Source organism: Rhinatrema bivittatum, chromosome 3 (assembly GCF_901001135.1).
Source record: "Rhinatrema bivittatum chromosome 3, aRhiBiv1.1, whole genome shotgun sequence".
NCBI lineage: Eukaryota > Metazoa > Chordata > Amphibia > Gymnophiona > Rhinatrematidae > Rhinatrema > Rhinatrema bivittatum.
Window position 1 is genome coordinate 479,822,596 of NC_042617.1, and position 25,240 is coordinate 479,847,835.

General features: G+C 43.0%; 1 protein-coding gene across 1 annotated transcript in view; it reads right to left on the minus strand.

Annotated features, from left to right (window-relative positions):
• ATAD2B (ATPase family AAA domain containing 2B) overlaps positions 1–25,240 on the minus strand; it is a 610,472-nt gene that overhangs the window by 124,865 nt on the left and 460,367 nt on the right. The gene's annotated exons all lie outside the window — the stretch shown is intronic.

Below are 25,240 nucleotides of genomic sequence, written 5' to 3' on the forward strand. Positions count from 1 at the left end.
TCATGCAGGAAATACCATGCATGGCAATGAAAGGTTGTTGTCCTTCTAGAAAGCTCTAGATGATGGTCAGTTCGGTAACAACTGCTGTCAAGTGACCCCCCCCCCCCCCCCCCCCCACGTCTATGACTTAGTAAAACTGCTTGTTTTCAGAAAAACTGTATCCAACACATACAAATACTAAAATCAAACAATGATCTTTGCATAATATACAAACTAAAGATGAGATAAAAGGAAAGAAATCCAGCTTGGCTCCTTAAAGAAACTAAAGCACTTGTCCCTTCACCTGTAGAGGAGTCTCAATGACTTCATTACCCTATGTCTGATCTTTGACCATCAATTCCTTTTAGGACAGGACATCAGAAGCATAGAAGTATACTGCATTATCAAATACACTGAAAATAATTATTTGTAGTAGCAAAAAAAAAAAAAAAACCAGATAAAAATACATTTTCTAATTCCTGTCCTGAGGCGTGTTCTATTTAAGCAACAGCTGCTATTTCTGAGCACTCTAATAAGTTGAGTAAAAGAGCAAGGAGACATAATAGTGCTCCAGGGCAATTACATATATTTTAATATCCAAAAGAATGAGTACACCAATGATTGTGAACTATGACTGCATAAATCTGCCCCAGGTTAAAAAAAACAAGGACAATAATAAAGCTTAGCTTTCAAAACTCAAGTGACAAAGTGGACACTGTCCTCGAAAGCTCATGCTTCAATAAATTGGTTAGTCTATAAGGTGCCACCCGACTCCTGTCATTGTTTGCATTACCAGACTAACACAGCTATCCCTCTGAAGATAACTCATGCTATGTCAGCTAAATGTACCAACATTTTATACTGTTTATGTATTTTATGTTCTATTTTTTGGCACTTCAAAGCAGATTATGCTCAGATACTATAGGCAATATACGTTTTGATTGAATTTACTTTTTCAAATTCTGTTTCAAATGAAACAAAAATAGTTAAGTGTACTGAAGTACCAAAACAAAAAACAAAAAAACTGTCCCTAGGGCATACCTTTGTACATATCTCACGTTCAAGTTAAATTCTTTCCTCATGTTTTTCTCTCCCTCTTTCCAAATTCCTCCTCCTTTGTGTTTATTCCTCATTCTAATACCCTAAAAGACCTCTGAACTCACTGATACTGTCCACTGTCCTCGCAGTGAATGAGCAGTGTGACGAGAAGGGACAATAGCTGGAAATGTTGCTGAAAACGGAGAGGACTGTAGTAAATGAATCCATCAGTTATTTTCCTTAGGAGACAGGAATAGAGCAGCTTGAACTATTTAGGGTTATATTTTTACAAGTTGAAAGAATGGCGCATAGTGGAGGTGGTTTGGGTGAAATTGATGATGGATAGTTGATTTGATGGGGGGAAAAAAAAGCACACGGTGACCTGGCTGAGAGGCTGAGCATTTTACATGAGTCCTGCTTCTGCTAAGTTTAAAAGTCTAAATTAATCTAACTTTCTTCTATATTTTTCCCAAGATATATTGCTTTTCTCAATCTGTTCTTGTGTGTGGCTGGATTGTTGTTTTTTCAATAGAGATTGCAAATTTCTGCTGTGTTGTGTGAGGCTGATTTATTTAGTTAAAAAGAAAAAATCTTCAATAGACAGTGTTATTTCTGTGTTTATTGTCCTGGGTGTTGCTGGAATATTACACTTGTTTTCTAATTGGTATTATATTTCCTGTGAGAGGCAGTTACAAGCTATCTAAAAAAAAAATGTTTCCTGCAAGTAATCTCAACTATTTTGCTCAAACAAATGGTAATGGAACTTATGAGGGAGGATGCGATCCTCGATCTAGTGCTCACTAATGGAGATAATGCCTCTGATGTTCGGATAGGGGCTCACCTGTATAGTAGTGATCATCAGACAGTAATGGTTCAATATTGCGATTAGGATACAGAGAAGTCAGACAAGACTTGAGTTTTGAATTTCACAAATAGGATCTTTGTCAAAATGGGAATGTACCTGGAGGAAGAACTGGAAGACGGGGAGAAAATGGGTGAGATAGAACAAGAGTGGGCCAAATTAAAAGGAGCTATTACAAAGCCAATAACTCTATGTTAGGAAAGTAAAGAAGAGTAAGAGAAAAAAGTAACTGATCTGGTTCTCTAAAGAGCTGTCTGAAAACATTAAGGCAAAAAGAACAGCATTCAAGAAGTATAAAGGATCAAAAAGAAGAATATCCATTAAAAATGAGGAAGACAATGAAAGAAATCAATCAGGTAAGCAAAAAGTGAAGTGGAAGAAAGAATTGCCAAAAAGGTAAAGAAAGGAGACAAAACATTTTTCAGATATATCAGAGAAAGAAGGGAGGCCCAAAGTGGTATAGTAAAATTGAAAGGTGACAAGGAGCATTGTGTGGGGAGAGATGAAGAAATGACAGAATTATTAACAAATACTTCAGTTTGTTATTCACTAAGACCCTGGAAAAGGTCTGTTGCTGGTTGACAAGACCATAGATGGAGATGGGATAGATGAAATTCCATTTACAGAAGAGAACGTATGGGAAGAACTAGGAAAACTGAAAGTGGACAAGACCATGGGGCCAGATGAGGTTCATCCCAGGATTCTGAGGGAACTCAGAGATGTGCTGGAAGGTTCACTGCATGACCTGTTCAATAGATCCCTGGAAATGGGTGTGGTGCAGAGTGATTGGAGAAGAGCGTTGGTGGTCCCGCTCCACAAGAGAGGTAGCAGAGAGGAAACTGGAAACTACATGCCAATTAGCCTCACTTCGGTGATGGGAAAATTAATGGGCACTCTTCAGAAGGAAAGGATAGTGAACTATCTACAGTCAGGAGGCTTGCTGGACCTGAGGCAACATGGATTCACTAGGGGAAAGTCTTGTCAGACAAATCTGACTTTTTTTGATTGGGTGACTAAAGAATGGATCCAGGAAGAGCGTTCAATGTCATCTACTTAAATTTCAGAAAGCTTCTGATATGGTCCCACATAGGAGGCCTGTGAAAAAATGAGAAGCTTAAGAGTGAGCGCCAAGGTGGAGGCGTGGAGAGTGAGTGCCAAGGGAGTAGCATGGATTACAAACTGGTTCACGGATGGAAGACAGCGTGTGATGGTAAATGGAACCTTCTCTAAAGAGAGAACAGTGTTAAGCGGAGTGTCACAAGGATCGGTGTTGGGACTGGTTCTGTTCAGTATCTTTGTGAGCGACATTGCGGAAGGGATAGAAGGTAAAGTTTGTCTATTTGCAGATGATACTAAGATCTGCAACAGAGTGGACATGCCAGGAGTAGAGAGAATGAGACGTGATTTAAGGAAGCTTGAAAATTGGTCGAAGATATAGCAGCTGGGATTCAATACCAAGAAGTGCAGAGTCATGCATCTGGGGTGAGGTAATCCAAAAGAGCTGTATGTGATGGGGGGTGAAGGGCTGTTGTGCACAGAGCAAGAGAGGGACCTTGGGGTGATAGTGTCTAGCGATCTGAAGATGGCGAAGCAATGTGAAAAGGTGATAGCTAAAGCCGGAAGAATGCTGAGCTGCATAGAGAGAGGAATAACCAGTAAGAAAAAGGAGGTGATAATCTCCTTATACAGGTCCTTGGTGAGGCCTCACCTGGAGTACTGAGTTCAGTTCTGGAGACCATATCTCAAAAGGGACAAAGACAGGATGGAGACGGTCCAGAGAAGGGCGACCAAAATGGTCAAATGACTTATGAGGAGAGACTGAAGGACCTAAATATGTATACCGTGGAGGAAAGGAGGTGTAGGAGAGATATGATACAGACCTCAGATACCTGAAATGTTTTAATGATGCGCAATCAACAATAAAACGTTTCCATTGCAAAGAAATCGGTAGAACTAGGGGTTACGAAATGAAACTCCAGGCAGGACGATTCGGAACAATATCAGGAAATATTTCTTCATAGAGAAGGTGGTGGGTGCCTGGAATGCCCTTCCAGAAGAGGTAGTGAAGATAACAACAGTGAAAGAATTCAAAAGGGCATGAGATAAATACTGTGGGTCCCTTAAGGCTAGAGGATGTAAATGAAGTAAAGGGTGCATGGGGGTAACTTGCTGGTATGGCTGTTAACCAATAAGCCTTCATATTGTTGATGCAACGCCATCACTATTCTCTGCTTCAACGGCAGGGAGAAAAGAGGAAAAGGAGAATTAGATTCAGACAGCAACCAACAAGGACAATGAATTTTATGGTCTGGGAAAATAAATAAGCATAGGAGTAACTTGCTGATGTGGCTGTTACTTCCCTTAACCAATACACCTGAAACTTTTGATGCAACTCCAACATTGCTCTCTGCTTCAATGGTAAGAGGTGATAGGGAATTAGACTCAAACAGCAACCAACAAGGGCCCTGAGTCTGATGGTCTGGGAAACTGATAAGTATGGGGGTGGCTTGTATAGTGTGGCAGACACTACCATAAAGCTTGCTGGGCAGACTAGATGGACCGTTTGGTCCTTTTCTGCTGTCATCTCTATGTTTCTTTGTTCTATGTTTCTATGAATTGTATTTCTCTCTCGTACTGAGCTTTTCAGGTAGAGCAAGTGACTAAAGGGAAAAAGGGGCAAAGGTTTTAAGGGCACATAAAACCACAGGTTTCCTGATAGTATGAGACTTCCTCAGAATCTTATGGCATTTTTATATTTTTATTTTTCCCTTGGAAGCCTTCAATTTTTATTATTGGCCAGCTGCTTCTCCTTATACACCATTTCATTTTCTCTGAACCACCGCTGGATTAATGCTACAACCTTGTATTTTTTGGAGGAGGAATGAAGCATAACTTCTAAGCCACAGAACATTTCTACGTGACTGTCAAAGTGTTCCAATTTAAATACCACCTTAATATACATACGTTTCCACGTGGTCTCCAGTGCTGTCCATGCCTCAGACCTGATGAACTTTTTCTGAATTGGCAAGATCAAGTCCTGCTGATATGTAGCAATACTGGATGCAATCAGCTATCCAGTCAGAGAGGGCACGCTTTGATACTGGAGCACTCTTTCAATTAGGATCAAAAGAGACAAAGTACTGTGAAGCCTGACAACGTGGCCAAGTTTTTCTCTTGTAGTAGGCTGGAGCTCATTTACTGTCTAAAGTATGGAGGTTCTTTTCACTGTCATGAGAATTTGGCTACAGATAAAACGTCAGCAATACTATGGACTGATTGAGGTGGAAAACTACTACTTTTGGTTGAAATTTCGAATGTGTGCGAATTACCACCTTATTGTGAAAAAAATTGCATGTAAGCTGGATAGTAGACAAGAATGTGTAATTCTTACTGTGCACGCTGAGGTTATGGCCACTAAAAAGATTATCTTCCATTAAACATACTTCAAGAACACCTATTCATTGGCTCGAAGGGGTCTTTCATCAACAGGGTAAGGAAAATATTGAGATCCCAGGGTACTGGTGGTTTACAAACCAGAGGTTTCAAATGCCATAACCCTTTCATGAATTTTGCCACCGAAGGTTGCTAGAAGACAGGTTTCTCATTGATTAGTATGATAGGCTGCTGTGGTACTATAGTGTACTCTTACTGAGGATGCAGCTAGGACGGAATCTGATAAAAGGTATAAGTAGACTAGGAGTTGTCACAACTCGTAGGCAAATGGGTAGAGTATTTGTAGTAGACTAGCAACAACAGCATTTGAAGGCATAGTTGTGCTTGATTGAAGGCTTGTGAGTCGAAAGAACAATATCTTCAATAGATTTGGGCAAGGATAGGTCTGCTATTATCGAGCGCTCAACATTCATGCTGTGAGGTTGAGAGATTCCCGGTTTGGATGAAGTAATCTGCCAACTTCTTGAGAAAACAAATGAGGGTGCATGCCAAGATAAATTGGAGGATGTTTCAAAAGACGAATGAAATACGCATTCCAGACTTGTCTAGACCATGCTGAAGCTATGAGAATCATGGAGGCTTAGTCTTGAAGCAACCTCTGGATTGTCCTCGCTATGAGAGAAAGGGATGGAAAAGCATACATGAGGGTTTTGTCTCCAATCTATTAAAGCATACTGAATGATTCAAAGTTCACTGCTTGGTCTTCAATGGATGTTGACACTCGGCATTCAACCCCGCAGCTCGAGCCAATGGGGGGAGTTTTGGAGGAGCTACAGCTCACATCTCTTCTTTGCAAGGAATTAGAATGAGCACTCCGGGAGGAGGATTTACTATGGCTTCTCTGGCCTAACGAAGTGTGTCTATTTTTGCCATATTGGAACATAGGGCCCATGAAGACATCCATTTGCAATCCTTGCAGTTAGCCCGATTATGCACTGGGCCTAAAAAGCAATAGCATATGCTTAAGTCCATCTGTAATGGATATTATCTGACAGAAGGTTTTAGTTTCTAAAAACCCTACCCGTAGATTTTTCTTTCAGACATGGCTGAAAGAGATATTCCCAAAGTTTCTGTTTTTGAGGAGACAGACTCCACGATGTTTTGGGGTTTTTTTGTTTTTTTTTAGTAGTTCTGAAAAGTGCCATTTAGGGGTGCTGCAGAGGCAGCGAGACGCCAAAAAATTGAGAAAAGATTATGAAAATGAGAAATTTCTACTTATCTGATAATTTTCCTTTCCTTTAGTATAGATAAGTGAATCCCTAACCTGACTAGGCAATGGCTGCTCAGCATCCATATATTCAACCGTGACTACCTCCTTAATCCAGCGGGCTATTGTAGCCCAAGACGCCAGCTCACCCTGTTTACTTCCACCATGGAGAACAAACTGTTGCGCCCCTGCCACCGAGCTGCGATGCCTCCGCTCTTCGCGGCCTGCTGCCGTGCTGCAGGCCCTCCTGCACGGCTGGAGCCACGCCTCTGACTGTCTTCGGGGGGAATCCCCCCCGCCGGGAATCTCCCTTCTTCGTGGCCTGTGCAGCCGCCGGAGCTCCTTTGCTTCGGGGGAATCCCCTCATGGGGACTCCCCTTCACCGTGGCCCGAGTGCTGCCGCCAATTCCTCTTCGCGGCAGGGAGCCATCAACATAGTCTCCTCTTCCTCGGGGCTGGTCCAGCCCCAGCGCTGCTCCTCTTCAGCAGCAGGAGCAGCCTCCAGCCTTCCTTCTTCGTCTCAGCGTTGCTGCAGGCCTTGGCTCCACTCCCCTGTGCTCCAAGGCTACCTCTAGGGGCTGGCTGCGCGGCTCTTCTTCCTATTTAAAGGGACAGCACAGGAAGTTCCTCTTCAGCCCTCCCAAATGACGCTGCTTCATTCCTTCAGTGCCTTCGGATGGAGTAACACCCTCCAGGAGTAGCATCTTTGGTTTAACATCTTCGGATCAACACCCTCTGGAGTCCATCTTCGGAGTTCCATCATCTCCAGCTTCCATCCTTGGAGTTCCACTGATTCAAACTTGGTTATCTTCAAGCTCCTGTCCAGAAGACTTCATCTTCAAGTCTTCTCTCTTCGTGATGTCTTCGACCGACATCCAGGTCTCCCCTATCGTCTACCTTCCTCGTGGTATGTTCCAGTCTCAGGCTTTCCTTCCACAAGCCTCTGGATCCCTTGTCTATTCTTAGATGTCTCTGACGCTCCGATGTCCTGACATCCCAAAGTCCCCCTGTTCTGAGTCCCAGATGTCTTGGTGTCCCGACGTTGTTCATCCAGATGTTCGTCCATCTTCTTCTTCTACAAAGACTTCCAGATCCTACCTTAAGAAGAGGCCCATTCCTGCTGTTGTCCATCTCTTCAGATGTCCAGGTTTCCTAATGTTAAGATGGCTTTTCTGAGGTACTGCCCTCTGCGTACCTCTCTCTCTTCACTACACTTCTTTATCCTGGAGAACACGTCAGCAGATCTTGGCATTCCCCAGACTCCAATCAGTCTATGCTTGATAGACTGGAATCTCTCCGTTGGATTTCGTCGAGTGCTGCCTAACTCCTCTCCGTCTGGTGCTCCTCCCGTTCCTAGCATGGTCCGCGACCAGCCTCCGGGTTGTGTAGGGCACGTAGTGGACAAGGTGGCCCGCGACCAGTCCTGTGAAGGGCGCCTTGAGGGATAGCACTCCCTAACTTCAAGAGTTTCGTCTTGTCAGTCTTCATATCCAAGAGTATCCCCCTTCATCCTCTCCAAGAGTCTCGTCTTCAAGAGTACATCTCTCCTTCATCCATGTCCAGGAGTCCTCCTTCTATGAACTCTGACTCTTAAGCTCTCCGGTACAGGAGTCACCTGTCCCAGTTCCATTCTTCATGAGTTCGAACTATGTCCAAGCTTGCACTTGCTTTCCTATCCTCGGGGTATCTTGGGGCTCCTCCTTGAGTTATCTTGTGGACCAGGGGCTCACACTCACACAGGAGCAAGCGATCACGCCTCTACGCCCCTTTCCAGGGCTTACCACACGCATTCACCACGGAATACATAGCTACAAGGCATGTCCGCAACACAAACAGGTGATCCATCTTCCTGAGAGGTTTAGAAACATCCAAATACCTCAAGATATGCCTCTTGACATCCAAGGGCCATAACAGGTTATATTCCTCCTCATCTCTTTCCCTGTCCAGAGGCAGCAGGGAAATGGACTGATTCAAGTGAAAATCCAAGATCACTTTTTGCAAAAATTAAGGAACAGTATGCAGCTGTGTTGCCCCTGGAGTCACTTGTAGAAAGGGATCCCAGAAATACAAGGCCTACAGTTTGGAGTCTCAACTCACAGAACAAATTGCAAGAAGAAATATTATTTCCAAGGTCAGTAACCTCAAGGAAAGGTCATGCATTGGCTGAAAAGTAGGCCCGCTAAAAAATCCAAAACTAGGTTAAGATTCCACAAGGGCACCTGTAACCACAAGGAAGGATGAACATGCTTCACTCCTTTCAAGAAATAGGCCACATCTGGATGAGCCAAAAAGGAACCAGCATTCACCTCACCTCGGAAACAGGCAAGAGAATGACCTGTACTTTTAATGAATTAAGGGCCAACCTTTTACTCAAGCCATCCTGCAAAAATTCCAAAATGAGCAAGATCTTAACTGAACAAGGAAGAACCCTTTGATCTTCACATCAAGCCTCAAACACTTGACAAACCCGCACACAAGCTAAGAAAGTGGATAACATTTTTACTTGTAGCAAGGTGGCAATCACCACAGAAGAACATCCACGCTTCAGCAACCAAGCCCTCTCAAGGGCCATACTGCAAGACAAAATTGAGTCAGGTCTTCGTGAAGAAAAGGTCTCTGTTGTAGTAGATCCCTGTGTGCCAGATACTGGAGGGGAAGACCCCATCAGGAGCCTTCGCAAATCAGCATACCATGGTCTTCTGGGCCAATCTGGTGCCACCAGAAGTCCCATCCCCCTGTGATCTCCATCTTCCAAATCATTCTGCCCAACATGGGCCACGGGGGAAAGGTATAAGTAGCTTGTCCTCCAGTGACTCCAGCATGAAAGCATCGATGCCCAAAGACTTTGGATCTCTCCTGCAACTATAGAAGCGAGGAACTTTTGCACTGAGAGCAGTCGCCAGTGGATCCAGTAAAGGAAGGCCCCAGTGATGCACTATTAGCTGAAATGGCTCATTTGACAATTCCCATTCTCCTGGATCCAGACTCTGTCTGCTGAGAAAGTCGGATCTTACATTGCCTTTTCTTGCAATGTACGAGGCTGAGATCTCCTGAAGATGCACTTCCGCTCATTCAATAAGTTGGGATATTTCTGCAACTCTTGCTGGCTGGCTCTTGGTTCCTCCTTGTAGATTGATATAAGCCACTGTCATTGCATTGTCTGACATTATCCGGAACCTCGACCCTGCAATTGGTTGCTGAACTGCAAGCATGCTAACCAGACCGCACGGGCTTCCAGCCAAATGTTGTTCCAGAGAGACTCTTCTCCACTCCAGCACCCTTGCAGCTTCTGACAGTGAGCTCCCCAATCCTGAATGCTTGCATCTGTCGTGAGTACTAACCAGTCTGATGATCTTAGGGAAACTCCCTTTCTTAGATGATCCAATTTTAACCACCACTGCAGATGAGTGCAGATCTCTATCGGTAGGTGAAGCCGAATCAAATAGTCCTGAGACTGTGGGCACCAATGAGACAGCAGAGTACGCTGAAGAGTATGCATATGCACCCTCGCCTACAGCACCATCTCCAGGGTTGTCACCATTAATCCGAGCACCTGTAGATAGGACCACACTGTCGGGCGTATTGTGTTTGACAATAGATGCACTTGCACCATCAGCTTCTGAATATGGCTCTCTGACAGGAACATCTTGCCCTGTTTCGTGTTGAAGCAAACACAGAGATACTCTAGCGACTGTAATAGTTGAAGATTGCTCTTGGCCAGGTTCACTACTCAACCTAGCTCCTGCAACAAGGAGATCAGCTTGCACAAAACTCGGAGGCTCTCTTCCAGGCTTTAGACCCGAATCAACCAGTCATACAATTATGGGTGTACCAAGATCCCATCCTCTCTCAACTCCACTGTCACCACCACCATAACCTTGGAAAAAGTTCTGGGCACAGTGGCCAAACCAAAAGGCAGCACTTGAAACTGATAATGATGTCACAAAACCATGAAAAGCAGAAATTGTTGATACCCTAGCCGAAAGGGAATATGCAGGTATGCCTCAGACAAATCCAGAAATGTCAGAAACTCCCCAGACTGTACTGCCATTATCACTGAGAGCAAGGTTTGCATGCGAAAATGAGTCACACGCAAATGACGGCTGATCTGGCGAAAGGAGCCCTTCTTCTTGAGCACAATAAAATAAATGAAATAGCCCATATTTTTTTGAGACGTGGACATTGGAACAACAACCTGCAGACTAAGCAGCCTTGACAATGTACACTCCACTGCCTGTCTTTTCTGCAGAGAGTTGCAGGGAGATACCATGAAAACATCCCGAGGAACACTGCAAAACTCCAGCGCATAGCCATCTCTTATCATCTCCGGAACTTATTGGTCTGATGTGATCTCAAATCACCTCCGATAAAATAGAGAGAGGTGACCTGTCTCCTGCTCCCAGGGGTGGACTGGCACACCTTCATTGGGAGGCTTGGGGAGCTCCACTACCCGAACTGCGCCCCATCTGGGCTACCTGGGATGAAAGGACCAAGACCTACCCCCTAAGGTCGAGCCCTCTGAAAGGCCATTCCTCTATAGGGTCAAAAACGTCTGAATCCCCTATTATGACCTCTCGTACTGAAGGAGCACAGCACCTGTTTCTTATCCTCTGGTAATCAAGGAACCCGGGACTTGTCACACTTATTGACCATTTTCTCCAGCTCGCTCCCCAACAAGAGTGAGTCTTTAAAGGACAACTTCATAAGGTTAGACTACAAGGTGGTATTGGCTGACCAATTTCTCAGCCATAGATGGCACCCAGCCGCTATTACCAAAGCAATCTCTCTGGCCAAAGTAAGGACCAAATTGCGGCTGCTGGTTCCATCACTGCCCTGGAATTCACACCAGATACATCGACCTCCTGAGAAAGAATTAAACAAGACCAAGCCACCAGGGAACAACAGGAAGCTATCTGCAAATTCATTGCCATTGCTTCAAAAGTCTGTTTAAGGATAGCCTCAGTTCTCCTATCCTGTGCACTTCCTCAAGGCCGCTCCCCCTTCTACAGGGACAATTATCCACTTGGTAACGGCACACACAAACACATCCACCTTCGGAAAGCACAACTGCTCTCCTACAGCTGGATCCAAGGGGTATAGTCCTTCCAAGACTCATCTCCCTTTAATATTAGCTTCCAGGGCACCCCATTCAAGCTCAATCAATTCTTGAATGGCTTCCATAATAGGGAAGAAACAAGAGACTTTACACAAAGAAGTCAAAATGGGATCTTTCTTTGGCTCAGACATGGATTCAATCCCTGGAACTCCCAAGCATCTTCAATATCTGGAAATCAGAGGCGGTAACTCATCTCTAGCAAAGAAATGGAACATAGTTCTTCTATACGGCTCCAATCCCGGAGGAATTTCCCCATTTTCCAGAGAGGAAGGATTGGCTTCATCAGCCGTGCCATCTGGGTCCCTATCTGGGAGACCAGCAGCAGATCTAGGCTTATTCCAACGCTTACCCATAGTACCAGGTGTTGTTATTTAGGAGAGTTGTGGGTAGATCCTTGGACCAGTGGCAGATGACCACGCCCCCGGGGGAAGATCCCGAGAGGTACCACCGATCAGGCTCAGAGTTAGGAGACAGACACACACTAGTTCTTTTATTAGACAGTATACTGAACCACCAGAGGTGGCAGTAGTGAGCTGGAATGCCCAGCTGGGCTGTAGTCCCTCAGATACTGGAACAGCGATCCCTGGAGGCTGAGCCGTAGAGAAACTGTAATATAGTAGGTAGGCAGGGTATGCAGAGTTCATGTACCGAACCTGATGGTAACACTCACACAATGTCTCATAGAAGCCCAGGAGCTGGAATGTATAGGCCCTTGAGGAGCGAGTACCTGGTTCCAGGGAAAGCTCTGAGAGAGCGATGGTAACTCACTGATGTAGTTGGCAGTGATGACTTCCTGGCAGAAGAGAATACGGAGCAAGTCTGGGAACGAGGGCCCTAGAGGAGCGAGTACCGGTTCCAGACTGTCACCTGAAAAAACAAAGGAAAGAGGCCCCCGAGGAGCGGGTACCCCTGGTAAGTCCGAGGAGGCAAAGTAGCTTAGGTAGAGTAACCCGAACCCTTGCTAACTCAATCTGTTAGCAAATTCTAAGACCTTATATATCCGTCGCGGGTGACGTCATCTCAGGGGGGACGCCCCTGAGGTTCGCGCCATCGCCGGTACTTCAGTTGGGGCTGCGCCGCGCGCGCGCGCCCTAGGCCTCCAGGAAACATGGCGGCTTGCAGAGTCTAGCTGGTCCGGGGACGCCGGAGGACTTCGTCAGAAGGACGCTGTGGCAGCCAATCTTCCCGCGGATGAAGAGGGAGGCGCCAAAGAGGTAAGGAGAGCGGAGAGAGGGCGTCGGGAACCGACAGACACAACACCAGGCATGCGGGAATCTGCAGCCTGCAATCCTAATCTATCAAGATTGCCCAGGGCCAGGGACTGCACCTGAAGAAAGGACTGCAGCGCTTGAAAAAATTCTACCCAAGAAAAGACTGAGGGATCCATGCCAAAACCAGGGGGCATTGGACCTGCTCCCACCGAATTACCTTCCCCTGCTGACAAACCAATTAGGGGAGTCCCAAAATCAGGTGATACCTCTGGCAGCTCTTTTTCTATTCCCACACCAGGCTTGGAAGAACCAGGCTTAGTAAAATCAGATGGAGGCAATTCTCCCTGAGGCTCCAAACAACACTGTCACAAGTTAGATAGAACGCCAGGCTGGGATGCCCAAATATGACAAGTAACACATACGGCAATGTGCTTAGGCTTCTGTGCTATGGGCACCATCAGTTTGTCAATATGCCCTAACAGGTGTCTGATAATAGTGTGCCCAAAATTTAGGCATCCAAAAATTAGGCATGCAACACTGTGCCTTGATAAGTGCATAAACTGAGCTCCCTCAGGATGGTGCGCACAAGTGCGTGCGTGCGTACAATTGGGAGCCATGGTAGGTGGTTCCTATGCACCTAACTAGGCGGCCAGACGCCCAACAAGGCATACAACTGGATGCACAAGCACAAAACGACGGAAGTGAAGAGGGCAGTCTTAGGCGCACAAAAACACGCAAAAACGGCACTGTGGCCTAAGATGAGCCTGAAAGCGGGGCCTAGTCACAAAGGCTGATCAACTTGCCAAGTTGCCCACGTCCTGTAAGCTCCCCTGGAGGTGGGAACACCCGACAGATTGGCACGCTAAGCATGGAGAACTGGGGGATGAGGAATCCCTACTTAACTCCCCTTCTTTCTTTTTATATATTATCCTTTACTTGAGCTCAGCCTGTCCTAGATGAGTACAAGTTTGATCTCTGGCTGCAGGGAGAGAGGCAAGGACCTTCACTGCTGTGCTCGGCCTCCTGCACCCACTTGCCTTTCAGCTTTTTTGTTTTGGTTTTTTTTTTACAGCTAAGTCCACACCAGTTGAAAAGCCAGCTACCAGACCAAGACACTCATTCGAGGGACCAAGGAAATCACCTCAGGAACTCTCAACTGATGGCAGGACCATACGGTATCACCACAGGAGAGGGGGGTGAATAACTCTTCTCTTTTGAAAAATTCTATTTTTTTAAGCAATCCCCAGTAGGGAGATGCACATCCACTATCTGCTGGAGAAGGAGAATACTGGCAGGCTGATGTCAGTGTAGGAATATATATATATATACATACCGTGACGTCAGCTTTGCTCCGTCTCCATCTGCTGGTAGAGGTGCATAACCCACTGGGTTCTGATTTCACCTGTCTGAACACTAAGAAATTGAAAATTAATGAGGAGAGATAGCGAACACATCTGTGTCTGTACTTTGACAAATAAAAGACTGAGGAGGCTCTTGAGGCATCACCTGTGCGGGAGATCTTGTACATGCTCAGAAGAGCTCAAAGCTCCACTAGCTTGGAGAGATGAATCCATTTAGTGCAGTTGGATGACATCACTCACACATCATGGCTAATTCAGCCTGCTTAGCGACAGAAAATGCAGGTTCCTTTAAAGTTTTACTGTGAATGTCAAATTGTGCATTGCCTAGGGCCTTGGTTTTGGAAGTACATAAATAAATAAAATAAAGTTTGCTCAATGACAATCTTGTTAATGTTAATCAGACATCACATGATGACAAGTCATAGACCAGTGAGCCTGACTTCAGTGCCAGGAAAAATAGTGGAAAGTATTCTCAAGATCAAAATCGTACAGCATATAGAAAGACATGGTTTAATGGAACACAGTCAACATGGATTTACCCAAGGGAAGTCTTGCCTAACAAATCTGCTTCATTTTTTTGAAGGGGTTAATAAACATGTGGATAAGGGTGAACGGGTAGATGTAGTGTATTTGGATTTTCAGATGGCATTTGACAAAGTTCCTCATGAGAGGCTTCTAAGAAAACATGGGATAGGAGGTGATGTACTTTCGTGGATTACAAACTGGTTAAAAGACAGGAAACAGAGAGTACGATTAAATGGTCAATTTTCTCAGTGGTAAAGAGTAAACAGTGGAGTGCCTCAGGGATCTGTACTTGGACTGGTGCTCGCTCTCTCTCTCTCTCTCTATATATATATATATATATTGTTCAATATATTTTATTGAGGAAGTGGTCCTTCATAAAACAATACACTGTAATGCAGGAACAAGGTAGCAACCAAACTACCACAAGGCAAAAGACAAACAATACATCACTGGTGCACCTTCGTCTAGTCCGTAAAGGGAGCACTATCCAATTTTATCCTAATGAGAGAGGCATTACCCAACCCAACATCGTGGTATCCGGGAGCCCCTATTCTTCCCCCTCCCCGTCAGCCCCTCCACCGCCATATATCCAGAAACATACCTCCCATTCATTCCCCCCCCCCCCCCCCCCCCCCCCCCCCCCCCGAGATCCCTAGCCACAAACCCCACTAGTCAGGGTCCGTTCAAACGGAACAAGTTAATTGTTGAGTACCAGACTCCTAGCCCGGTGAGGCAAACTTTGGATATAAGCGTCCCAAATCTGAAGAAATTTCCGGCGAGCCGCCACCGACGATCGAGACGCCAAGTTCTCGAACTGCATCAGACGATGAAAATGTATCCGCCATGTCCAAAAGGAGGGCCCCGTCCGCTCCTTCCAATGGAGAAGGATGATTTTCTTCCCGACAAGGCCAGCCTTTTGCAACAAAAGCCGAGATCCCAGGCTAGGAAGCAAATGTTGGGTTACACAATGAAATAACCACAAGTACGGAGAGAGGGGCAAGCGCACCCCCACCAGCCCTGTAAAATATGTCCCCAATCGCTGCCAAAACATTTGAGCATTCGGGCAAGACCAGAAGACATGTGCTAGCGTGCCCCTCTCCTCCCCACAACGCGGGCAGTGAGCATTAACCGTTAAACCCGATTTAAAGGCAATATGGGGAGAAATATACGCTCTATGTAAAAATTTGAGATGCATCTCCCGAAAGTACATGTTACTAGTCACCGGGAAAACCCTCTTCACACTACCCACAAAAATGCGAGCTGTCAGTGTAAACCCTCCATCCCGGTTCCAACGAGCCACCGAGATGGTAGAGGACTCCACGAGAGTCTTCCGGGCCAACCCCTTATAGTACACGGATAGAGAGGGCTCCTTAGTAGCGTCGAAATGAAAGAACCCATCAAGCGCCTTGAAGTTCGCCAAACACTGGGCCGGCGGTCCCAAGGATTGGACATAATGGTGTAATTGTAAATAGCTAAACCAATGTTGAGTAGGGATTCCGTACAGCTCCCGTAGTTTCTCAAAAGACATAAAGCGCCCCTCCCCATCAAACACATGTCCCAAATACTCCACACCCCTGGGCTGCCAGTTAAGAAACGGGGCAGTAGTTAAGCCGGGGGAGAAATCAGGGTTACCCCGCAGTGCCGTTAGATATTCACATTGTCTAGGAATCCCTAGCATTTTAGTAAGAAGTGCCCAAGTCTTCCGTATAGGAAGTATCAAGGGATGGAGAGCCAGCCGAGGCGGGAGTGTTTTCCCACAGCCCATCAACACATGACTTAAAGCCAGAGGTCTAACGAAAGTCCGCTCCGCCAGAATATTGACAAAGGGAGATTTCCCAACTATCCACCCACGGATTAAACGCAGATTCGCCGCCATGCCATAGTGTTGGAGGCGAGGCACCCCCATCCCCCCCCCGGCCCAAGGCTGCTTCAACCAACCCAAGGAGATTCGGGCCTTACCCCCTCTCCAAATAAAAGAACGGAGTAACTGGTCCACGCGGCGAAGGTCCTTGGATAACAATAACATAGGGTAGTTTTGTAGGACATACAGCCACTTAGGTAAGATTACCATTTTAAATAGGGCAATTCTCCCACTCAGGGAAAGCGGTAAATGACGCCATGCGGCCAACCGCTCCTGCGTAAGCTGTAGAAGGGGAAGAATATTAAGCGAATATATTTTATCTAAATTAGGGGTGATATAAACGCCCAAATATTTAATAGAGCCTTGGGCCCACTTCAAAGGAAAGGCACCCCGCCAACGATCCTTAAGGGACTCCGGGAAGGCCAATGCCTCCGATTTATTCCAATTAATTCGCATACCGGACATCGCCGAGTATTGGCCATACACCTCTAGTGTAGTTTCCAAGGAACGAGCGGGGGAGGTAAGAAATAGCAGGATATCGTCCGCATAGGCCGCATATTTAAACAGCTCCCTTTGGTTTCCTTCCAAAAATTGCAGCCCGCGGATGCCGGGATGGGCTTGTATGGCCAGGATATATATATATATATATATGATCTGGAAAGGTATACAACAAATGAGGTTATCAAATTTGTGGATGATACAAAATTATTCAGCGTAGTTAAATCACAAGCAGATTGTGATAAAATGCAGGAGGACCTTGCAAGACTGGAAGATTGGGCATCCAAATGGCAGATGAAATTTAATGTGGACAAGTGCAAGGTGTTGCATATAGGGAAAATAACCCTTGCTGTAGTTACACGACGTTAGGTTCCACATTAGGAGCTACCACCCAGGAAAAAGATCTAGGCATCATAGTGGATAATACTTTAAAATTGTCGGCTCAGTGTGCTGCAGCAGTCAAAAAAAGCAAACAGAATGTTAGGAATTATTAGGAAGGGAATGGTTAATAAAACAGAAAATATCATAATGCCTCTATATCACTCCATGGTGAGACCGCACCTCGAATTCTGTGTACAATTCTGGTTGCCGCATCTCAAAAAAAATATAGTTGCGATGGAGAAGGTCTGGAGAAGGGCAACCAAAATGATAAAGGGGATGGAACAGCTCCCCCTATGAGGAAAGGCTGAAGAGGTTAGGGCTGTTCAGCTTGGAGAAGAGACGGCTGAGGGGGGATTTGATAGAGGTCTTTAAGATCAAGAGAGGTCTTGAATAAGTAGATGTGAATCGGTTATTTACACTTTCGAATAATAGAAGGACTAGGGGGCATTCCATGAAGTTAGCAAGTAGCACATTTAAGACTAATCGGAGAAAATTCTTTTTCGCTCAACGCACAATAAAGCTCTGGAATTTGTTGCCAGAGGATGTGGTTAGTGCAGTTAGTGTAGCGAGATTCAAAAAAGGTTTGGATAAGTTCTTGGAGGAGAAGTTAATTAACTATTAATCAATTTTACTTATGAAATATCCATTGCTATTAATTGCATCAGTAGCATGGGTTCTTCTTAGTATTTGGGTAATTGCCATGTTCTTGTGGCCTGGTTTGGCCTCTGTTGGAAACAGGATGCTGGGCTTGATGGACTCTTGGTCTGACCCAGCAAGGCAATTTCTTATATGTTCTTATACACTGCCATAACTGCTAACGACAATGATCTGACTCTCAGTTAAAGCTCATCTACCATTTATGCTGATTGCTTATTTCAGGTATTTATTAATATACGTTCTGACCTTGAAATTTTGTACCTTTTCTAAAAATATATATTCATAAATACTATTATCCTCAAATAACTGACTACTTACGAATTTGTCGCTGCTACATCTGAAGCCATTGCAGAGGAAGTCCTCTAGTTGGAAGCCTGGTGTGCCACCCAAGCTCCGTCTTCAAACCCGCCCACCACAACAGTGTTTCAGGCCTGTGGGCCTGAAACTGAAGGACCTGCCATACCAGCAGGCAGTCAGCAAAGGGTAACAGTAAAGGGCATGCCCCTTTGCTTGCAACTTTAATTGTAAGCATGGGAAAAGAGAGCTTAAACTATTGTCAATGAAGTGTAATTTTAATTTTAACACTTTGCTACATTTCTTATTTAAACAACTGTGCTAAAATGAATAACAGTGTTGGTCTTCAGATTCCATCAATTATGGACCAAGGGCATTAGACTCAGTTCCCTAAGAGTAAACCACCTTGGTCTTTACGTGGTGCTGATGGACACTGGAACATTAGTTGTACTGTTTAACATAAAAAACCAGATAATAGTACTGCCATTCAATTACAGCTAAGTTATATTAATATGGGCTCCATCAAACAAAAGTCTGAATGGCTTTTTTCATTAATGCAAGAAAATAAACTAGATTTGTTATTGTTATCTGAAACCTGGCACTGTGATACTAAAATGGTATTATTAGACTCTATATGTCTGCCAGGTTACACTATTCTTCATCAAGCAAGGGTGAGTAGAAGGGGTGGTGGTGTGGGGGTAGAGCCTTAAGTTTTAGAAAATGTTTAGAGCTTTATGATATACATATTGATATTGGAAATGGCTGTAAGAATATTACTGTATGTTTAGAAGATTGGATAACTGGTTTATATTGTCCCCCAACATTAGATAACATATGTAGAACAGTGATTAATGATTGTATTATGTCCTTAGCCTTGCATTCTTGTAAAATATTACTGATAAGAAATTTTAACATCCATGATGAAATCTCAACCATTAATCATTACACTGAATTTCAGACAATATTAACTTCTTTGCAGCTAAAACAATTGATAATGGCAAAGACTCATTGTGGTGGCCATTATTTTAGAACAACTTAACATTGCAGATGAATTTGCTTTTAATACTACAATTTCTCAACTGTCAAATGTAGAAGTGCCATGATCTGGTCATAATTTAATTTCTTTTCAGTTTAAATTAGAGACTTAGTTAAAAAACATCTTTACAAATTAAATGAGGAAACTGTGTTGGGATCCTATATACACTGATTTACTTAGATCTAGTTAAATGAGCCAAGATTTTGAGGCATCCTGTCAATCTGTCAATGTTTTGGTAAATTCTTTCATCAATGCACTGGCTGATTCTGTTCAAAACGTTACCCCTTTGAAAATGGCTAAAAAGAAATCCAGACTTTCAGATAAAGTTCCTTGGTATGATGCTTCAGTTAAGGGGGGGGGGGGGGAGGCTTTACGTTAAACAGAATGAAAATGGAGAAAGTCTAAAACAAAAGAAAATGAAGCAGCTTTTCAAATATCATGTAAACAGTATAGAAAATCTGTAGTATAAAAAGAGTTTTATAACAATTAGATGCCTCAATAAATAGACCATTTGAATTGTTTCACTTAGTACATAATCTAGTAAACTTGTTAAATAGGGTTTCCATGATTATGCCATCATGCCAAAGCTTGACTGAGCATTTTGAATCTAAGATTAATTGTCTTTTAACTTATATTATTATCGATACTAGAGAAGTAAGTAAATTGCCTTTACAAAAGACATGGGTACAATAGGACCTATTTGATCACATTTATATAACAGAAATAGAGAATTCAAAGAATACCTTGAAAAAATCTTTTTGTGCATATTATGCATGTTCTATGGTGTACTATATTGCTGTAAAGATTTGTTTTGCTAATAATTCACACTAGAGTGAATCAGTCATTGGAGAGTGGCATATTTCCCAACATTTTGAAAAAGACTGATTAGACCAGTCATTAAACAAGGGTCTCTTCCTGTAGATCAATGTGCAAGTTAGAGACCGATATCAACTTGTCATCACTTGCCAAGGTCTCTGAATGCTTTGTGCATCAACAATTAACTTTGTTTTTAGATCAGAATGCTTTTTTCAATCCCCACCAATGTGGTTTCAGAGCACGACACAGTACTGAAACTTTGTTAGTTTCAGTGTATGACTTTCACCTTCGTCAGGTGGATGCCAAAAAAACAGTTATACTCCTATTTTTAGATATTTCTTCTGCGTTCGACACAGTGAATCATGAGCTGTTACTCTGCCAATTAGTTGAATTCTGGATTGATGGGTAGGTATATTAATGGCTTGGCAGGAAGAAAATTTCAAGTTGAAAATGCTAATGACAGTTGAACTTGCACCAGCTGAAAGTGGGTAATCCCCAAGGGAGTATTCTGTCCTCTACATTTTTTTTTTAAATTTAATCTTTATTAGTTTTTTAAATCATGACATAATACTGTCATTTACACAATTCGGATGTCTACTTTCATAAATTTACAATACAGAATATTATTTAAATTACATATTCCATTTCATATAAATTCAATTAAAGAAGGGAAAAATAAATTTAGACATTCTTTTAGACATCCTAACCCATGAAGTAGGAGGAATCAACATCTTAACTGAGCATATTATCAAAGCAATTCAAGTCTAGATATATTAACTGGAAATTACAACCCCTATCTTCATTGCTTTATGAATACCATTAATCAGAAACCATTTCCCCCAATAAATTCTTAGCCTCCAGGAATTTTTTTTAGATCAGAAGGTTCATAATAGATATAATTTATATTATTCAATTTTATCATACATTTACTAGGATATCGTATTGTCATCTGGGCACCTACTCTGTCTGCTAATTGTTTTTTGGTTTTTTTTTTAATTCTTTATCAGTTTTTTGAATACATATCAAGAAATAAATCACATAATAACATATGCTGTTATTAACTCAACAAATCATAACATAAGTCTTTTTCTAAACAAAATCACATTCAGCATATAGTATGAAAATTGTTATTGCAAATCTCTCAATAACCTACTTATTGAAGTGAAACTTAGAAGGGAGGCAAGTGAAAACTTAGAAGAGAATAACAAGAAAAACTTCACTATTAATTTAAATCAGGGCATTAACATAGCTTAACTCCAGTTACATAATTTTAACCCCTTACATATTGGTAAGTATTGGAGAGGAAGTAGTTGGTATTCTAGCCTCCACAAATTTTTTAAGATGTTCAAACTGGTGGAAAACAAACTTTATTACCTTTTCTCAATACACATTTACACGGGTATCGCAAAACAAAGGAAAATCCCAAATCAATCGTTTTCTGTCTAAAGGACAAAAATTCTCTTCTCCTAACTTGCGTGGCCAAAGCCACGTCTGGGAATAATTTTACCGGCTGATCATAGTAATTCAAAGGAAATTTCCTAAAATACGTTTTCATTATGGAATTTACATCCTGCTTATAGATAAAAGATGCTAACAAAGTACCTCTTTCTATAACATCCATGCTGGAGCTTTCAAAAAAGCTAGTCAAATTTGCTGGTATATTTGGCTGATTTGTTCCTCCAACCGAGGTTCTCTTATTAATGAAGTAACAAGAGTTTATAGATGGCAATTTTTCAGACGGAAAAGAGAGAACCTCGGAGAGAAATCTTTTTAAAGTAGTGAAAGGAATTTCTCCCACCACTTTAGGAAAGTTTAGAATCCTAATATTTAAATGTTTTGAGGTATTTTCCATAACCTCCAGTCTCCTCATGCAGGATATCTGATCTCTTATAATAGTTCCATTTATTCTTTGTAAAGTAGTAATCTTATTTTCTGCTTCGCCGATTTTTTCAGACATATGAATTATCTGTTGCTGAACTTCTCCTATTTTCTGCTGTGAGTTTTGGGCAACAGAGTCCATTTTTTTCTCCAGTCTATTCATGGAGGCTCCGAGTCCCATCATAACCTCCCAAATGCTTTCCAATGTAATAGTCTGCGGTCTAGTAAAACTGACCACAGTCCCACCTCCAGGTTCAGATGTATTCTGGGTCTGATCATCCGCAGCTAGCCTCTCTCGCTCTCCTTCACCGGCTTGTTGCTGCCCAGACTCTCCTCGGTCGCCGGAGGAATCTCCTTCCACGGCGTTCTGCGGGGTTGCTGCGTGTACCTCCTTCGATGCTTCTCCCCCCTCCTGTTCCGGCGCATTCACCACGTCATCGATATGCGCCGGAGTTGGTTCAGCATCGATTTCACGCTGCGCTGGAGGTTGCCGCTGTTCAGGGCTCAGGGAGACCTCCTCCAAGAGAGCACCCTGCTCTCTTCCACAAGGGCTCTCAGCGGGTTCCTCGGTTCCGTGACTCACTGAAGCGGAGAGGAATCGATCGATTTCCAACTGAGTCATCGGTGGTAAGGATTCGGTGGGGTAAATCCTCACTTTACCTTTACGTTTAGCTGGCATAATGTTTATTAGGAAAAATAAGTTCAGTATGGAACACCGCGTTCCTACTTCCCGCTATGCCGCCATCTTGCCTCTTCTTCCTGCTAATTGTTTTAAAGCCAAGAATTCCTTTCTTCTAGTTTGTGTTATCTTGGTTACATCTGGAAAAATCCAGATCTGTTGTTCATAATACTTTACAGATCTATTTCTCAAAAACAATTTTAATACCATATCCCTATCTGATGGAAAAATGAATCTAACATGTACAGTTCCTCTTTTAAGAACCATCTCTTCATTTGACATTTCTAACAATTCTGTAACATTTAATGGTCCTTGTCGTTGTTGATACTGTTGATCTTGCTGTCCTACTTCTTCTCTCTCTCTTCTCTCAGGAAGAAAGTATATTTTTGCCAGAGGCGGTGTTGATTCATTCGGTATTTTCAATACTGTACCCATAAATTGTTTAAATTGCTCTTGAACTGAAATTCCTGCAACCTGAGGAAAATTAATCACCCTCAGATTCAAGTATCTCAGTTCATTTTCAATTTTCTCCATTTTTATATGTTGTATCAAATCTCCTTGTATTAAGCTCATCTGTATTTTCTCTATTTTTGAAACCCTCTGGTCCATATCCTGCATCTGCGTCTTATGCGTTTCATTTCGTTGTTCAATATTTAACATTCTTTTGTTCACATCTGTGACCACATTTGTAAGAGTTGTAATAGATTTTTCCAAAGTCATTATAGCAGTCCAGATGTTATCTAACGTTATTTTATAGGGTTTCTCGAATTTTGGGGGTAACATGGGTTCTGACTCTGAGGCACTGACAATATTCACAGCCTTGTGTGTGTCTGTGCCTAGTCTTTCATCCGGATCACAAGGTTCTACATCACCTCCTTTCTTGTAGTACCTTGTCCCCTGTTAAAGCAGATTTTAACTCAAAAATCTTTGATACAGAAAGTTCACCAAGGGGGGGTGAAGGTGTATTCGGTGCTCCCGGACTTAAAGATGTCAATGAGGCAGGTGAATCCTCTTTGTGCCCAACCAAAGGATTCACAGCGCCTCCTTCTACGAGAGTAACTTCTGGGGCTGAGTTGAAAAATTTTTCAATTTTGGATTGGGAGGGGGTTACTGGGGAGGAAGTAGTTACCACCTCCCTCAGTTTCCCCTTCCTTTTTGTGTGGGGCATTTCTGTAATACCCAAGGAAGAAAATAAGAAGAAATACAAATTTTCAACCCTATCCAGTAAATTATTCAGTTGATTCCACCAGTGGAGGTTTCAGAGATAACAACTTTAAGAAGAAATCGCGTTCTTACTTACTTTTAGTGGAGAAGAACTAATTACTTAAAAAAAAAAAAAGTGAGACTTCCAGGCAAAGCCACGCGCCCCTTTGGCGCGCGCAGCTTAGGCAGCGCGCCGGCGTCGGCTGCGCGCCGCAAAGGGGGGGTTAGATTTTATAGTCCTTCTCACCGGCTCCACCTCGATGACGTTGAACCCAGAAGTCCTCGTGTTATCCGTCGGGCAAGGCACTCCTTACCCCGGTCCAGCAAGTATGTTTCTGATGTTCCTTTTCTCCTCCACCTCCTGTCCTCTACATTATTTAACATTTATTTGACTCCAATGTGTGAACTATTGAGAAGGTGACCAAGTGTTTAATAAGTATACAAGCTTGGATGACAACAAAACAATTAGTATTGAATTTGAAAGAGATGGAGGCAATATTAGTTACTAAAATACCTTTGTTTATCTTAACCAGAGAATAATATCTAACGGTATATTGGTTCCATTTAAAGAAAAGGTTCGCAATCTAGGCTCGAAATAGACTCATGCCTGACATACACTGATCATCTAAAGAAAATATTAAGATTTGGTTTCTATAAACTTCAGCTTCTAAGACATCTTAGCTATATTTTAAAAACTTTGGATTTCAGAAATATCATACAAGCTTTTTTTTTTTATTATTATTGACAACAGTAGTTTATTAAAGAATGGTGGCCCATTTTATCTGTGTACCTTAGTAACTAAATATGACCTAAACAATCATTAATATCAGAAGCTGATTATTATCTCTTCCGCTCCTGTAAAGAATATACATTGGGCTAAGACATACAAACATGCATTTTTGTTTATTAGTCCTCAATTATGGAACGCCCTCCCATTTTAGTTGAGGTTAATTGACTATTTAAAATTCTTTGTAATCAATTAAAGACCTATCTTTTTAATGAAGCGTTTGGTAATCATTGAAGTTTTATCTATATATATTATAGTATGTGGTGAGAAGTGTAACCTATTTTTGATTTTATTGCTACTGATTTGTTTTAAATTGATATCTATGTTATCAAGACCCTGCGACTCGGTAAAGAAGCAGAGCACAATGGGGCGGGGTGGGATAGAGCTGCCCCGCTAGG